The 18,674-nt window shown below is 38.9% G+C and overlaps 1 pseudogene; it reads right to left on the reverse strand.

Annotated features, from left to right (window-relative positions):
- Positions 1-9,005: 9,005 nt before the first annotated feature.
- Positions 9,006-18,674, reverse strand: part of LOC103208500 — a 25,242-nt pseudogene continuing 15,573 nt past the window's right edge.

Here is an 18,674-nt window from a genome sequence, read left to right on the forward strand (position 1 = left end):
TAGTCTTACTGTCATGATCATTAGTTCTCTAGGATCTAGCAATAGTTCCTTCTTTCTGTCCTTCAGTCATCAGGTGTTATTTCCTGGATATTTAGTCATTTTGTTTTTGCTTCCTCAACTCTGCTTAAACCTATGTAAATAGTCTTTTCATTAAGCTTCCCTCAAAAAATCCCTTTTGAATGTATCATCTATTTCCTGTCAGGACCCTGACAGACATCTATGAATATAAATAAATATTTAATGTGAGAGAAAATAGGAGATAGAAGGAAGAATTCTAAAGAACAATAGCAGACCATATACTTAGAACACTCATCAGAGCAAAATGATATTCTAAAATGATAATGGACTGCTCCTCATTACAAGTACACATACACACATGCACAGTTATACATGTGCACATGCACACACTATTAGTTGGCAACAAAAGGAAAGAAGAGAGGAAGGTGAGGGCTAGGGCAGAATAAGAAATCCCAAAGGAAGCTTGGGCATTGTGGTCTTTGTGACTCCCACCATATGGCTGGGTGCAACTATGCAAATGTAAGGTGCTTGTAGTCTACTGAAAACATCGGATAGCTAGTTAGTAATGTAAATAAGGTATATGGTACCCTTGTAGGAATGAGACCACAGAAATCAGGTGTACAGAACACTAATGTGAGAATTGGTCTGTTTTGTCATTTTGCTAAGCTTGAAAAGGGCTCTCCCAGAGGCAGAAAGGGGGGTTTCACTATAATCAAGACAGAGCAGCCAGGAGTGGATCATGCCCTTGGACCAGAGATCCCTGTGTTGGAACTCCTTAGCAGAGAGATGGCAGAGACAAGAGAATCAAGAGATTGTCATGACACAGAGCAGGAGTCTTGCTGGCTTTCAGAGCAAGAAAGTTGAGTGCCTTCAGGTAGGAAGCTTTCTGCCTTCTGGCAGAGTGGGGTGCACCTACAGGCAGAGCTAAAAGAGCTTTGTAACACTTGTCCAAGCAGGGCAGAGTCTAGGCTGAGAGGTAAAGGGCCACAGAGATGCATGCCTAGGATCTAGCAGTTCAAACTACTTTTCCAACTGAATCCCTAGGTGAAGCTAACAGACTTTTGCAAATAGAAAATGGGCATGGGAGAGGGAAGGCTGTCCTAATGGAAGAATTGTATCCTGAGCATTTCTAAACCTGAATTGTAACCTGCTGCTTCCCTAATAAACCCACAATTGTGAGCATTGTCTGTGAGTTCTGTGTGGCCACTGCAACCAATTATCAAACCCAACAGAGAAGTGGAGAGTGCTGTTGGAGGAATGGTTGGTGCCAGAATTGGTTAAAAGTTTGGAGACTAGTAGTATGACTGGCTTCCATCTCATAGGAATTAGCCTTGGGTTTCTGATGGTGATTTTCTCTCCCCCTGATGAAGTCAGAGGAGGTCAAAGAAGGATGCCTCCCCCATGCCCTATCTGCAGCATGGCTTTCAGAATAAAAATTTCTTAAAACCAATTAAGGGAGAGGCTGCCTCCTCCTCTGGAACTTGATCACAAAAGCTTGATGGCAGAGAATCCTTCCACTCTGCTTTTGCTTCCCTCTCTTACATAAGCCTATTTTTAGTTTATCTTTCCTAGAAAAAATAATCTTTAAAGTCAGCAAGAGATAGAACTGGGCTTGAAATAATGAAATGTGCTAAGAGAAATCTTATTCTTGCAGAAAATAATGACATTCAATGTCACAATTAAGTGGACTAGTTTTTAAAAGGGGAAATCTGGTAGCATAGTACCCAAGGCACTTGACTGCTAACAAGAAGGCTGGTGGTTCAAGCCCACCAGTCACTCCTCAGAAAGACGGTTGGGCAATCTACTTTCATAGTGATACCGCCTCAGAAACCCAAGGAGGGGTCGCTATGAGTCCGATCTGACTTGATGGCAAACAACTACAACAGTTTCTAAAGCTACATTTTTTTTTTTTAATTTACCAAGTATTTATGCTTTATCAAGTAATGTATGAAGCACTATTCTTAGTACTCTACAAATATTATCTCTTTGAATCCTTGTAACCCTATGAAGTAAGTATTATTTTATAGATGGAAAAAATGAGGCATAGAAAAATAACTTGCTCAAAGACTAGTAAGTGGTAAAGAACGGATTGAAACCCAGGCAGCCTGTCTCTAGATGTTGGACTCTTAGTTATAATTACTGAATTTATAGATATGAATATTTAAGTGGCTTAGAACTAGTTAAACTTCCAAATATGGGGGAGATACACATCGAGCATGTCATACTTAAGATACTTTGGTTAGAAGGCAAAGATGTCAGCAGATATTACCTAATAAAAGGGGAGATAATTTAATTTAAAACTACAAAGAGGTTTTACAAAACTTGAGAGTGAAAACGCAGCTATCTGAATTTGAAAGGATAAGATACTAAAAAATCATAAACAAACCATACACCCTGGTAAGTCTCTCTTTTCAATTTCTCTCTTTCTTTTTGCTTCATTCACTCTCAGATATTTTCTGCTTCTTTCTGCATGAAGCAAGTCCACTGAAATACAATTCCTACACAACTTTCAAATTTATGTCTTATCTACTCAATATCCCAGCTTTCAGTTATACTTCTAAATTTCTGGTCAGAATCTCTATTTTTGGGCCTTGGTCTAATTCTGGTGTGATTGACAAAGGCTGGATGATCCATGCCATGGAGTACATATGACTGCCAGGGGCAGTTTTTGGAGAAAGAAGTCACTTTGTTCTAGGCAAATACCACAAAATATGTTTGCCATAAATGGGGTCTGGCAAAAAAGAAATACTTTGACCTAGTGAGCATTCAGCCTCAAGGAAGCCTGACTTAGTTTAAGACCTCCAGCTACTAAAGTGATCTTCAAAAGCAGATTCAGAACTCTGAGAAAGAAAACAACAAAGAACAAAGAAGGCTAATAGGACACTTTTAGAAAAATACCAAAGGCTTAAGATGCAAATATACCTTTAGGTAAAATAAGTACTTAATGTAAAGTGGACTCAATGTGTATGTTTTTAAAATTTTCTTTGCTTTACTCTTTATTTGATTATTCATTCATTCAACAATTTTTTTTTTAATACTTCCTATGTAAGAAACATAGTGTTGTTTTCTAGAGTTATGGATGATTAAACACGTCCTTCCTTTTTGTTGAAGGGGATCACAGAATATTATTTAGTTAACATTATGCAATTATAATATCTATCTACCATCTTCAAGAGGCATATAGGAAAAAAATCTATGTATGCCGGTATCACCGTTATTACTTAACATTGCTCTAGAAATGTAGCTCAAACAGTAAGGTCAAAAAAGAATTTAACTGTAAGTTTAGCAAAAAATGCAAAATATCATTATTAGAAGACTCTTGTCTAGCAAGAATGTGCAGGGGAATCACTGGAGTACTTTCCAATGGTTAAGTGAGTCCAATATGTTAGTTAAAACAAATACACAAAATCAATATCTTTTTGTTGTATGAGATATATTTTGTTAAAACTAAAATGGGAACATGTATTATATATGATAACTAAATAAATAAAACAATAAATTATAAATAAAATATCTTAGCGTAGTGCCTAAGGCACATGACTGCTAACCAGAAGGCTGATGGTTTAAACCCACTAGCCACTCCTCGGAAGGAAGACTGGACAATCTACTTCTGTAGTGATACCGCCTCGGAAACCCAAGGAGGGGTCACTATGAGTCGGGTCTGACTCGACGGCACATAACAACAACAACAACAGGAATGAACTTATAAAAGAAGTATGCTGTGCACTAAAAATAATGTATGAAATTCTACCATGGAATGAAAGAGAAAATTTTAATAGAAGGGGAGGATACAATGTTTCTAGATGGGTATACATAATAAATATTTCTTAATATAAGCAAAAAGATATTTAGAAATCTTACTCAAATCAATTGTAAATTTATTTGGAGGAAGAAATGACTTAAAAATGAGTAATGAAGAAAAACATCTAATCATCAATTTAAAAATTACTCTAATGCTATTATAGTTTGTTGTGATAGTCACACAGAATCACATAGAGTTGTCTGGCACAGAATAGAATGCCCAAAAACTCGTTCTAGCATAATAAACAGTTTAATGATTATAAAGATGGTGTCTTAAAAAAGATAGGGAAATAAATATTTACAAAAAGTCCAGGGGTAGCCTGGCTCATTGTGAACTTATTATTCTGTAAAAGAAAAATAAATTATCTTGGAAATGGTTATGTCTTGCTCTATCATATAACATGAGATTTGTAATTAAACTCTTGTCAGATTAAATTTTTAGCAATGAATCATGAAAGTTCTAATTAATATATTCCAAATGACTTCCATTTTTCTATAAACCAACTACAATGAACTTTTCCAAACCTTCTCTTATAAAGCAGAGATTTTTCTTTGCAAGCTCACTATTTTGTTTTCCTTCAGACAAAATATCATAACAATAACCCTATGACTAAGCTACTAGCATTATTGACCACATGGCATCAAAGACAATGTCACAATTGATGATATTTTTTAGATTCAGACTATTAATCCCATCATTGTATGTAGATGAATAAAACAAAATACTTTTTAGCTGTCGTGGAAAAAAAAAAATCTTGTGACAGTAGGTTCCCATAATGAAAGAGATCATGCATAGAAGACTTTGAAATTTGGTGCTGAAGCAATAACAGCTTCTGTCAGATTCAGGTAACTTCATTTGACAGGCATAATGTTTCTACTTTGTCTTCATTTAGGACAGCTTTGCTTCAGTGACTAGGAAACATGACAATGAGTTGTAACAGCTAGCAGTTCAAACTACTTTTCCAACTGAATCCCTAGGTGAAGCTAACAGACTTTTGCAAATAGAAAAATTAATGGTTTTTACAAGTTGTTCCCCCATGGCATCATAAAGCTATGATTAAAAAAAAATGTAGATGAATAATGATAATTGAAATTATTATGGTACATGATAAAGAACATTAGGAATAAATTTAAATAAAAGCAACTCTTGCTGCAATGGATGTTTCTGTTTGGAAATGCTTCTCTAAGGTCATGCTTTATGCTGCAATGATTTCTTTCATCAAGGAGGTTGGGATTCAAGTCAAGCAAGCATTTGTAGATTTCCTCCAGAACTGAGGCTGAGCAGTCAGAGACCTACACTGAAAACGTGTTATTGGAAAAAACTGAGGTGTTACATTGGCTTAATGCTATAGAGATAGAACCATATTTAGGTTATTTAATAGATCTCTGATTATTCAAAATAATACAATGCAAGGTCCTCATATTGAGGTAGGAAATATTCAGGAGATGTGGATTCTAAGCCCTCCTTTGATAGTTTCTTGCCTTGTGACTTTGAGAAGTTCAATTCCCCTATTAAAGATGAAAAATCTGATTTTGAAAGAGGGCTGATTATCTTTCAAATGCTCAATACCATAAAAAGGGATGGATTTGAGGCTGTTGTTGTTAGGTGCCATCTAGTCATCTCTGACTCATAGTGACCCTATGCACAGCAGAACAAAACACTGCCCAGTCCAGTGCAAGCCCCATGATCCTTGCTATACCTGAGCCCATCGTTGCAGCCACAGTGCTAATCTATCTTGTTGAGGGCTTTCCCCTTTTTCGTTGATACCAAGCATGATACCCTTCTCCAGGAATGGTGCCTTCTGACAACATGACCAAAGTAGGTGAGACAAAGTCTGGCCATCCTCACTTCCAAGGGACATTCCAGCTGTGCTTCTTCCAGGCAGATCTGTTAGTTCTTTCAGCAGTCCATGGTACTTTTGGCATTGTTTGCCAGCACCACAACCCAAAAGCATCAACTCTTCTTCGGTCTTCCTTATTCATTGTCCAGCTCTCACATGCGTATGAGGTGATTGAAAATACCATGGCTTGGGTCAGGCTCACCTTAGTCTTCAAAGAGATATCTTTGCTCTTTGAGGTTGGAACCTATAAATCTCTCCTTTTTTCAATTCTCAATAAATGAGTTAGAAAAGGAAAGATTTTGATTAAAAGTACTTATGTCAAATGATAAAGTGATGTGAAAATGAGGTTTTACATTTTTCAATATTAACATCTCTTTTTCTGAATATTTTCCAATTAAAAAATCTGAATTATTTTAGAATGCTTTATTGAATATATATGAGCTTATATTTATAGTAGTACATATTTACATGTATATTCATACATATGTTGTTTGTTGTTGTTATGTGCTGTCGAGTCAAACCCAACTCATAGCTACCCCTCCTTGGGTTTTCAAGGCAGTATCACTACGGAAGTAGGATTGCCCAACCTTCCTTCCGAGGAGTGGCTGGTGGGTTTGAACCACCAGCCGTCTGGTTAGCAGGCAAGTGCCTTAGCCACTACGCTACCAGAGCTCCCATTCATACATATAGTAACAGCTAAATATTTATATAATTATTTGAAAAAGATCAAAGAAAACAATGATCAACACATGCACACAAATACATTTGTTAATGTTGACATAAAGAAGATGTTGTTATCAGGTATCATCAAGTCATAGCAACCCTATGCACAACACAACAAAAACACTGCCCAGTCCTGTGCCTTGGCCAGAATCTTTGCTAAGTTTGAGCCCTTTGTCACAGCCTCTGTGTTAATCCATTTTGTTGAGGAGCTCTTCCTCTTTTATTCTGACCCTGGACTTTACCCAGCATGATATCCTTCTTAAGGGACTGGTCCTTTCTGGCAACATGACCAAAGCATGTGAGACAAAGTCTGGCCATTCTCACTTCAAAGATGCATTCTGACTGTACTGCCTCCAAGAGAGATTTTTTCATTCTTTTTGTAGTCCATGGTGTTTTCAGTATTCCTCACCAACATCACAATTCAAATGCATTTGTTCTTCATTCTCCCATATTCATTGTCCAGCTTTCACATGCATATGAGCCGATTGAAAATGCCATAGCTTGGGTCAGGTGCTCCTTAATCCTCAAAGTGACATCTTTGCTTTTTAACACTTTAAAGAGGTCTTATATAAAACCATCTTCCTTTTCATCTGAAAACTTGAATTTTAAACCAAACTCATTTTAGGAATCTAGGCTGAACCCTATTTTCTTTCTGAGCTTTGAAGAATTTCCCCTATAGATTCTAGTGTACATTGTGACTGATGACAAGTCAAAAGCCATTCTGATTCATATTCCTTTTTAGGAAAATGTCTTTTTGGTGATTGGAAACATTTAGGATTTATTTATTATCATTGAGGTTCAGGAATTTTACCATCTTTATCTTTGTCCTTTTTATTGATGTTTCTTTGCAAATATTGGGCCCTTTCAATTTATGGACTATGTCTTTCAATTCTGAGAGGTTTTGTACTATTTTTTGATATACATGCCTTAATTTGATATTTCCTCTCATTAGCACTCCTTATACTGAATTTTGAACTGCCTAGATAATTGCTCTAAAATTTAATATATTGTCTCCTATTCTTCATCATTTATCATTTTGTTCTAATTTCATTGAAATTTCCCAAGGGTTGTCTACCAAATTTTAAAACTTACTAATGAATTTTCTTATTATCATTAAGTGCTTGCAACTTGGCTCTGACTTATGGTGACCTTATGTATATGTAATAGAACAAAATTGCTCTATCATTCACAATAGTTGAGCCCCTCATTGCAACCACTATTATGCTAATGAATATATATGTGTATATATCATGTGTTTTAATATTTATGTATTATATTAGTAATTTCCACAGAGCTCTGATAGCACAGTGGTTAAAGCATTTGAACTCAACAGCTTCTCCATGGCAGAAACATGAGACAATCTGCTTCCATAAAGATTTATGGCCTTGGAAATCCAATGGTACAATTCTACTCTCCTATAGAAAGGGTCCTATGGGTCAGAATCAACACAATGGCAATGGATTTGTTTTTTGTTTTGTACCCTGCTGTCAGGATAGTCTGCCCTCCAAAAAAGGAAGGTCACTATGGATATATTTCTGAGTGGAACATATTGATATATGTGGCTTCTGCCTGTTACAACTAAACAATCATTCAAACGTACTTCAATTAGTTCTCTCTTCCTAATAATGATTTTATTACTTTTCTTTCTACTACAAAGTAATTATAGAAAGGAGTAAGTTCTCAGCAGCATTCAAGCTCTCAGAGAATGAATCATAAAGAGAAAGAAGTGATAGATGTTTTCCTGGATCTGTTTTATTTTATCAAGAACAACTCCAATAACCTATACAGTTAAAATGGTGATTTCTGCTGAAACAATTTTCAGATTAAATATTGTTGAGAGATGCACTGAGATGACAAATGAGCTCATAAGGGCTGTAGCTCTCATCAAATAATTGACATTTCCAAGAGATGAGATCACAATCCTTTATTACTTGATTTGTAGGACAAAGAAGAATTGGGTGATGGGATTGGTATTCTTCAGACCTTTGTCACAGGGTAGGTTGACACAGGAAACCTCCTCTACATTGGCCCTGCAATGTATCCTAGGCAGAAAATGAATTACAATGGGATTCAAGGCTTATATACCTAAGACTGGAGAGGTACATGTGCTGAAGTGCATGGAGAAAAGGAAAGAGGGTAAGAGGAAAGGACTTCTGTTCAGCCACAGCTAGCTTGGCCATCCTGTTACGAAGAGGGTGTTTTTGCTCAAGGACACACAGCAGATCCATCATGTGACAATAGTGCATAACCAGAAAGAACATTCCCTCCCCTCAAGCTACAAGATGAAGTTTGTAAACCTAGATTTTATGATTAACCATACAGGGTTAAAAGTCACTAGGAGAAACTGCCTCTTCAGGAGTGCATAAAAAACCTATTGCTATTGAGTCAATTTTCACCAGTAGCAGCCCTATAGGACATAGATCTGCTCCATAGGGTTTCCAAGGTTGCAATCTTTATGGAAGTAGACTGTCACCTCTTTCAAGTACAATTAAATAGTCATGGAGATAGTGAAGAGAAAAGCTCACACTGGGCCAGCAGCTGCTTTCCTTGCAAAAGAAAAGGTGGGCTTTTGGTTGGATATTTTAGAAAAGGTTAAAATAGAGAGGTTGATCTTGGAAACTATTAATGAAAATACATCCCTGAACAGGAACCATTTTGCTTGCATGATTCAGGGGAAAGCCAAGGCACTGGCTTTGGAATGAAAGGTGAGGGAAGACTCTCTAGTAGACACGTGACCTGCTCCTGGCTCAGTTTGACATTGTCATTCAGCTTTCACCGCTAAATGAGGAGTGTTGACTTTATTTGTACAAAATACTTATAATTCTACAGTTGTTCCTCCAAAAGATAATTGGGCAAGATGTCCAATACCACTCATTTACTTCCATCAAGGCTCTCCTTGAACTCTTGGACATCTTTGTGCTGCCCAGCTAGGACCTTCCTCTTCTCATTGAGAAAGTTCCTTTCTTCATTACTGGCATTTTCCCCAAGGTTTCTAAGGATAGGCCAGGCACACTAAGAGGGAGAGTAGCAAATACACCACCTTGTCCAAGTCCCCTGTGAATATCTTGTACCTGTCAAACTCATTGGGCTTTCAAAGCTCACTGATAAAAGTTTCCATCTCTTCACCCAAGTTGTTATGGAGCTTAATGTCAACCAGCAGACTTCCTTTTGCTTCCTGAAGGGTCTCAGGCTTGTGGGTGAGGCTTTCAATGAGCTCATCTTTCTTTTTGTTGACATCTGCCTGCTCCTCTTCCTCAGTCACTTCTGATGTATCTTTTATTTTGTTCAGTTCATCCTTGGAAGCTGACACACTATAGTAAGCAGGAGAGTTGACTGGCTCACTGTTTCCTTCCCTTCATTCCTTTTGCATTTGCATCCAGGGCAGTTGACAGCTCTTTGCATGGCTTTCATCTTTATGCTCTCTTCCTTCAGCAAGTTAGTATCTAGGGGAAACAAACTTTCTCTTAGGTCCATAGTTGTCTCCATTATAGGGTCTGGAGCTAAAATACCTCTCAGAGATTTGCCAAAGTAGACAATTTCCTTGGCAAGAATCTCTGTTCTGATATCTTCTGAGGTCTCCTGAGAAACAGCACTGACTTTCTTTTCTTAAGCCTGAATTTCACTGACTGGTTTGTAGATGAGGCTTTGGGTCTGGGTAAGAAGTAGCCACCTTTGGTTTGGCTGCTTGCCAAGAGACCCATTAGCTTGGGGCTAGGCACTCATGATGGAGGATGGGTTGGCTTTCTTTGCCTCTAAAGCTGTGATAGAAGTTTGAGGTCTAGAAACCAGTATCTGACTATCTGCTAGATGGATTTGCATCACATCCTGGCCTTTCCCATAGCAGTTAACACCTTTGAAAATTTGTTAAACTGTTATGGAGGAGCTTTATAAACCTTGCTGTTCAGCTGTGCCTCACGTGTATCTTGGGGCAAGAGTGGAGGAAAGTCATCCAAGCTATTCACTGATTTTCTATGGAGGAGGTGGGGGTGAGAGGAAAGCTTTCAATATGAGGCTGGAAGTGGTGCTAGATTGCAAGTTCTTCACAAACATTTCATCATCATAATTCTACCAAGGTGGTGGGGAGGACTGCAGAACTGAATCTAATATTCAAAGGTAGATCTTCCCTGGAGTGCTTGGTGTGTCTGTGTCAGAAGTGCTACTTGAAGTTGGGAAGCTTCTGTTTTTTAATAGTGCTTCAGATTTGCAAATTCAGATACCAATGGTTGCTCAGGAAGGCTGTAGACATAGACCCATTCATTTGATGGGGAAGAGGCCTAGGAGGCAGTGAGATCTTCTTTGTGTTTCCCTCTCCATTCTTTGGGCTATTGGATTCAGGGCCTATTGGACTTTGAGGGGCTGAATCAGGATAGTTGCTTGGTGGGGCATTGGTGGTGGTTAACTTCATAAGAACACCAAAGTTCCAAAAGCACATCCTAGCTCTTGTTGTTTGCCATGGAAGATAACCTGGAACTCATGTGGGCAGGGATAACCAGGATGTCCAAGTGTTCTATCAGTTCCTTGATGGACTTGGACATTTTAGCCCTTCCACTGTGGACCCCAGGAGAACACTTCCATTCTCTGTGTCCCTGAATCCACTATTTTGCTCCACCCATCTGATTGTCCCTGCCAGCTCCTCTGAGGCCACTGTTCCTTAAGAGGAGGCTACTTGGGAAAGAGTTGCTGCAGTCCTAGGGGAGACCACAGTGAGACCACAGGACCTCTGCCTGAACCAACCCCTCCACCTACATTCACCAGGATGCCCACCACCCCGCTGAGCTGCAGGATTGCCTCATACAGAGAGCTCATGTGGAGGGGAGACCAGGGCGTGAGTGCACGTTGGAGCCTGACTGGAGCTAGGCATTCTGGGCACATTCCACAGCAGCCTGATTCCTGAAAAGTCGCAGCCTGGGAAATGCTACAGACGGCCAGGGCTGTTCTTGCGTTGCATGCATTTGGCCAGGGCACTCTTCTGCAACTGCTTCAGCTCCAGTCCTCTTGTCTGACAGGCTGAGCATAGAGCAGGACTTTCCTTTGTACTTGAAGGTCCTGTGTCGATTCCGCTCCGTACTCTCCGGAAAACGCAGCCCCTTCCTCTGCGTTCACAAGGGTGTCCGCTATGCCTGCTCTGAGACTCCCGCTATGTTCATCTTCTCTGGCTCCTAGTAAGAATGTTTCTTTTGCTCAGGAGTCAGGCACCACCACACCCCTCTCTGGGTGGCAGAGGGGGCTGCTGAGCCCTATTGCCCTGAGCCGGGGTGTGTGTGGGGGGTGGTCACGTGTGCATGTGAGGGGAGAGTGTGTCCACCGCTAGTGCTTAGGGGCTCTGAAGACTTGTGTGGGCCCAGGCAGGTAGGGACTGACAGAACCCCAATGCCATGGGTGCCAGCAGTTAGAGGTCCCTTTTCTGAAAGGAGGTGGCGTTACGACACAGGTCTATGAGTCCTTGATACTGTTCTGATAGGCACAGATGAAAGGGCCATCCAGCAGGGGCTACTCAGATGTGCCAGGCCTGTCATCCCACTATGCTAATGCTTTCTGGACCTTGCTAAAGGGCTGAAAGGTGCTCTGCCTGTTAGGGAACACAGCAGCCATCTGTTCCCCTCTTCAGGTACTGACTGCTTGGCTGCCAGGAAATGCCTTTCAGCATTTTTTTTTTTTTTTTTAAGTGCTTTTCCTATTTGCTTAGAGGTTCAGTGTATTTAGAAAACAGGTACTGGCTCTCACCTCCTTGAGTTCATCTCCAGAAGTTTTAGAAGTTGAGGTTATCCATTGAGCCTATAGGTCTGGCTATGGGTAGAGAAGCTCACCCTTTGGGGTCTCTGATTCTCTTGCTCTCACTGCTTGATTTCTCTAGCACCGAGCCAGGAACTTCTGGTACTGAAAGCCTTGCAAAGTTGAGACACTTCCTGAACTGATCCTCCTCCTGCTCACATGGATGGTCTCCTGGTGAGCTGGAGAGAAGAGCTCTTCACACTGTAGGTCTGAACTGTAGAAAGAGGCTGAAACACTGGTTCTCCCCTCTGGTTCTAGAATGGAAACTAGCCTGTCCAGATGCCTGCTGTGTTCAAGAACAACTTTCCTTCCCGGGTCCTCAATCTTGGTGTTGAATATATGACAGGCCTGCCATCCCAGGGAGCCCCCATGAGATCCTCCTTCGAGCTCCTCACTGCTTTTCCTGCTTGGGGTGTTCTGGAGAATTTAGAAGGCTGATTCTTCCTTGTCAAAGGTGACTGATAGGCTTCCTCCTGCTTCTTCTGCAGTTTGGCATTGTGATCTTCTTGGAAATCATTCTCCCAGGGTTCTGAGGGCCTGAAAGATCTCTTGTCTTTATCTACTTGCCAGACCTGAGCCTGAGGGTGTTTGATGCTATGTAGATTCAAATATGGTTTGTTGCTTTTGGTGTTCTCTCTCTTATTGAGATGTAAGCTGTTGTCTCAAGGAGGTATCCTCCTTGTTTTCAGGAACTAATGGGAAATAGACTTTGTAGGGGAAAAACTTAGCTGTAGTTTCTGGTTTCCTTTCCACAAAAAAACAGTGAGTCATGTTCTTGGGGCTGGTAGAAGGCAAACTCAGACCTGTTAGACCCATTTTGTTTCCTGTTCTTATCAAAAGTAGTCATCATATCACAAATTCCCTGAAGAGCTGTATATGCATGCTCATTGGACAGTGCGTAGAAGGCTAGATGTTCACTGTGCACAATGTGGCTCCAGGGAAGTTACAGGATAGATGCTAGTTGTGAACAGAGGCTGGTCTGGTTGCATCTTCTGGGTATAATTATGCTTGGACTTCACTGGGGCATTGTTCTCTGGACTCTTCTCTAATGCAGTATGCAGCTTCTCCTCTATGAATAGAGACTTCAGAGAGCCTGATGAGTTTTCCTGAGGTCAGGAGAATCATTTCTTATCAAAGTTAGGCTGCTGGAAGTGCTGGGTGGCTGTATAACTACACTCTGATCTGAGGGCAATGGTAAGCTTACCGTAGAAGGCAAGTTGTCAGTGGCAGGAACCAGAGCGTTGCTGCTTTCATGATAAGGGTGGGACTCCCTTGCCTCTAGGAACATTATGCCATTTTTCATAGCTTTGACCTTCTGCTAATGCTTGGTCCTCCCTACCCATACAAATATTTACCTCATATACTTCTGAGCTTCCCCTCAGGACATCACAGACTATCTTGACATAGTGAATGTCTGCCTCCCTTCCAGGAAGCCACCTCAAAGAGAAGTCATACTCATGGAGGATGTACATTCCTGACCAGATGCCAGAAGGTGGATAGTCTAAGATTTTAGAATTGGTAGAGAAGGAGCTTTAGCTGAATCTCTCTTGTTATGGAGGTGGCTGAGCTGGTTAGTGCTGCTGGTGGTCTTGGTAGAAGAAAGAAGATATCAGGGTGATATCAGAAAGAAGATATCAGACCCTGCACTGGGCTTCAGGGTCTCCATGCTCCCCTGTGAGTGGCACTGGTCAGTCCTTGCCTCAGATAAGCATGGTCATAGTTGGAGAGGTCAGTTGTAGAGGAGCTGCAATGGTAGCTGTGGTGCCAAAGAATGCCAATTGTACCCTTGGATATTTGCATCATGATGGCATGGGATTGAATCCCTCCAAATTTGGCTGAATGCCAAGAGTGAGGTTTGCCTGCAGGGTAACTGCTCTTGTGCTTCAGCTGATGTTCAGTTCCTTCCAACCATGTTGCTTTCCTGTGTTGGGGATCATCGTAGGTGAGGTGCTTTGGGCTGAAAGAATTAGAGGAAGCAGCATCTGGTCCTCGTCTTCACAGATATCCCATTGCAGCTCACTGGGCCCCCCAATCCTCAAGTTCAAACCTATGGCTGTGGCTTCGAGGAGGTCTTGAGGGACATCATACTAGGGTTTAGCTGCCTTTAGCAATCAGCAGCTGTGGCTGCTTCCTCAGCCTGTTATTACTGGGGCTCCAGCTGTAGGGACAGAATGGACCTCAGGAGGCCAGTATTGTGTTTTTAATTTAAAATTCCAAATGTTCATTGCTAGTACATAGGAAAGCAATTGATTTATGTATATTAACCTTGCAACCTGCAACTTGCTATAATTGCTATAAGTTCTAGTAATTTTTTGTTGATTCTTTGGAATTTTGTACGTAGACAGTCATATTACCTGCAAATCAAGAGTTTTATTTCTTCCTCCCCAATCTATCTACTATGCATTTCCTTTTCTTGTCTAATTATATTAGCTGTAACTCCCAATACGGGTGAATAGGAACAGTGAGAGGGAACATCATTGTGCTTTTTCTCATCTGTTGGAAGAATATTTAGTTTTAACCACTAGTATGTTAGATGTTGGGATTTTTTGTAGCTGTCCTTTATTAAGTTGAGGAAGTTCCTGTCTATTTGCTGAGAGTTTTTGTCATTAATGGGTATTGGCTTTTGTCAAATACTTTTTTTATATCTATTGATATGATCCTATAATTTTTCTTCTTTAGCCTGTTGATATGATAAATTACATTTATTATTTTCAAATGTTGAGCCAGCCTTGTATATCTGGAATAAATCTCACTCTGTTATGGTCTATTTTTATTTTTCTGTGTTTCTGGGTTCAGTTTGCTAATATTTTATTAAAAATTTTTGTATTGAAATTGATGAAAAATATTGTTCTGTAGTTTTCTTTCATAGTTGTGTCTTTGTCTGCCTTTTGTTGTGAATACAATAATCAAAAATAGTTGAAGGATTTGGAGAAAAGGGTAGAAAATACCTTCTTTTTCAAGATTATAAAGCATACACTAATGTCTAGCATGATGCAAGTCCTTATGTACAAAAGTATTATTTGGATCTAATTATCCTTCTGCCTAAGATTCATCCATTATATTTATGTCTTATAAATTAATATAATATTATCTTATAGTATTATCTTATTTATATGATGGAACTAATGCATTAAACTGTTATCAGATATAAACTTAGGTGTTTTGTAACGTATCAATTTGCTTTTCTCTATGGTAGTAGATTATGTTGAAAACACTACCAAGTTATTTATATATGTGATAGTTTGGGAGAAAAGAATGATTTAGACACATAGCCTTGGGCTGATAAAACACTGGAATTCTCTAGTGAAATCAAGAAATATCAAAAATGTTAGTAAAGTTTTGAAAAGAGCTCTGAGATGCTCCAAAGAAAATTCTTTTACTATAGATATTTTTTGTAGGAATGGGCTTGTTTCATAAACACTTTGCTTGTCCTTTCCTATTCCATCAGGAATTGTCCATCTCTTATTCTGTCTTATAGAGTGACTGAGAATCAGAATTGACCTGATGGCATTTTTCTTTATATATATATATAATATATTTATTGTTTTGTTGTTATGTGCCATCGAGTCAGACCCTACTCATAGTGACCCCTCCTTGGGTTTCTGAGGTTGTATCAGTACAGAAGTAGATTGCCCCATCTTCCTTCTGAGGAGTGGCTGGCCTTCTGGTTAGCAGTCAAGTGCCTTAGCCACTATGCTACTAGAGCTCCTGCCATATTATATATATATATATATTCCATCAGAGGTAAAGACTTATTACTCAGTACAAATTTTTGCTTGCTATTTCATGAATGACTGATGTTGTTAGCAGCTATGGAGTCAATTTTGAGTTGTGGTGGTGCTGTGTTCAGAATAGTAGATTAATGTGTTAATTGGAGATCAGTGTTCTTGTTTCTTTACTAACCCAGGCAGGTTTGTTGGGTCTTAAGCCTTGGATAAGTCTATCACAATTGAAAAAAGCAAGTAATGCTGAATTTCAGAGAGAGACAAGAGTTAATCATAGGCCTAGTCTGGAAGATGAAAAGAATCCAATAGAATACACATGTAGATTGGAGGTCCCCATTGTGGTGAATCATGATATGGATGACTTTAGAAATTGTAAGAATTTGAGAAGTATAAAAACAATAGATTCTATTACTCATGTTTAGTTTGAAACTGCAACAAGCTCTCTCATATATGTTGTGTTAATGTGCACTGCTGACATCTTGCTATCAGCAGGTGTTTTTGGGAAGAAAAAATATTCAGTCCTTTGACACTGTGATTGTTAAACCAAAACATTCAATATACTCTCTCTAGCCAAGCAAAGCTTCATTTTGTTGTAAATGTCACATTCCTTCAGCATTACAAATTCCTTCACTAATTTTTTTTTTGCTTATACTGAAATATGATTCATAATAAATAAGGTGGGTATTTTATGAAAATAGATTTTTCTTCTCTAGATTCTTTTTGACATCTAAATATATTGTGTCATATATTAACATCATCTTATTAAGTTAACTAGGCAATGTTGCTGTGGTAATTTAATATATGATGGATACACATTGTAATATACTCCTAATGAAGTCCATTCCCATTAAATTGGTCATGGTTTGCAATTTTGTAGCTATGAATGATTTGTCTAGTGTATATACGATTATTTTTCTATTTCAAGTTTGTGAAATAAAAATTCCATGTCTCATGATAACAAACCTTATTAATTCATAATGAAAACTCAGGTGGTACAAATTTGTATGAATTTACATTTGGCCCATTCATTTCATTTAGAAGGTTATGCAATTAGAAACATAACAAAGCAAAACACCCTTTCCCTGCAGCTTTCATGATTTGACAATAATTAATTTATTTTTAATGGTAAAAACTTAGTGTGTTTTCTGTGAAGCACATAGGAATACCAAGATTAGATTCAGCAATACTTGCATTTCTTGGTTTATTTTCTTATGGATGCTGCAATGACACATCTCTGATACATGTTCAAGATTATCATGCTCTCATTTTCCTCAAAGCAAATATAGAAAGTGGATATACCTCAACTTTTGTCTGAGGATAAAAGTGCACAGAGTGGGGACTAGTAGACAACTTTAACTAAACTTGTGATATGATAGAGATGAGATTTTAGTGCACTGTTCTACATTTAGAGCAAATAGTGTATCAGTCAGCGTTAAACAAGAGAAACATAACCAGTTGGGGATATATATTACAAGATGCTTAGAAAAGAATTTGCTTAAGTGATTGTGGGTGTTATCTGGGGAGGGGGCAAAATCAGTAGGCAGATTGTCAGGCTGAAACTTTTAGGCATAGGCTGATGCCACTGTTTATCTTCTTCATGAAAGCATTAGCTCTTCTTTTAAGGCCTTTTAACTGATTGACAGTCACACAGAGGATTTAGAATAATTTCCCTTAAATGTCAACTAATTATAGATTTTTAATGACATCTACAAGATACTTTTACAAAAACTTCTAGATTAGCAATTCATTGAATAACTAGCTACTGTAGCCTAGCCAAATCGACACATGAAACTACCAGCACAGTCTACCCCTTTTCAATTTGACACCTATTCAGATCCTCCTAAACTAAATCTCCAAATAAAGACAGTAAGTAAGCCATACTTTTGCTTAGAAAGATAGAAATATCCAATGAAGAACCCAAAAACATGCTAGACTTTTCCTCCAGAAGAGACGGTAAAATATTTGTGTGACATTTACTTTTACCATTTGTTATCATATAACTTAAATACTGAGATGTAAGTTCACCATTTTTAATATATCTCATAGGAGATGATAAAGGAACAAGAGAGCAAAGGAAACAACAAAAAAATGGCAAGCAGATATACAAACATAGCAAAGTAAGGAAGAAATACTTTATTAAGAGTCTTCCTTCACGCAGCTGGTCACATGGTCATATTTGCAACTACCTTCTTCCACTACCTGTTCAACATTTCCTTTGCTCTCAGCAAGCACCTCACCTTTCATGTTTCTTTGCCTGGTGGGAGATACAAATATTTATTCCTGAAAGATTTGGGGCATCTGCAGTCCTACCTGAATTGGGTTGTTATAGTTTGCTACTGACCTTAATCACAAGACACACTAATACTAAGAAATGCACTAAGGAATTTCCTGAATTTTAGATACATTCTTCCTTGTCTGCACTGTGTAGTAGCAAACAAATTCCCATTAGTTCAGTCACTCCACAGAAAATAGTAACTCTCATCTTTGCCTGTTGATTTGGCATCTAAAATAAGAAATTCACTGCTATCAAATCTATTCCAATTCATAGTGACTCCATAGGAAAGAGTAGAACTGCCCCATAGAGTTTCCAAGGCTGTGAATCTTTACAAATGCAGACTGCCACAAATTTATCATACAGAGAAGTTGGTGGGTTTTAACCACTGATCCTTTGGTTAGGAGCCAAGTGCTTTAACCACTGTACCACCAGAGTTCCTTTGATTTGACATGGGGAGCCCAAATTAGCTTGGTGACAATTTCACCTTCCAATTAAGTGGTATTATTATATCTTTGGGAA

This window comes from Orycteropus afer, unplaced genomic scaffold, assembly GCF_000298275.1.
Source record: "Orycteropus afer afer isolate SDZICR_OR568_19922 unplaced genomic scaffold, OryAfe1.0 scaffold00444, whole genome shotgun sequence".
NCBI lineage: Eukaryota > Metazoa > Chordata > Mammalia > Tubulidentata > Orycteropodidae > Orycteropus > Orycteropus afer.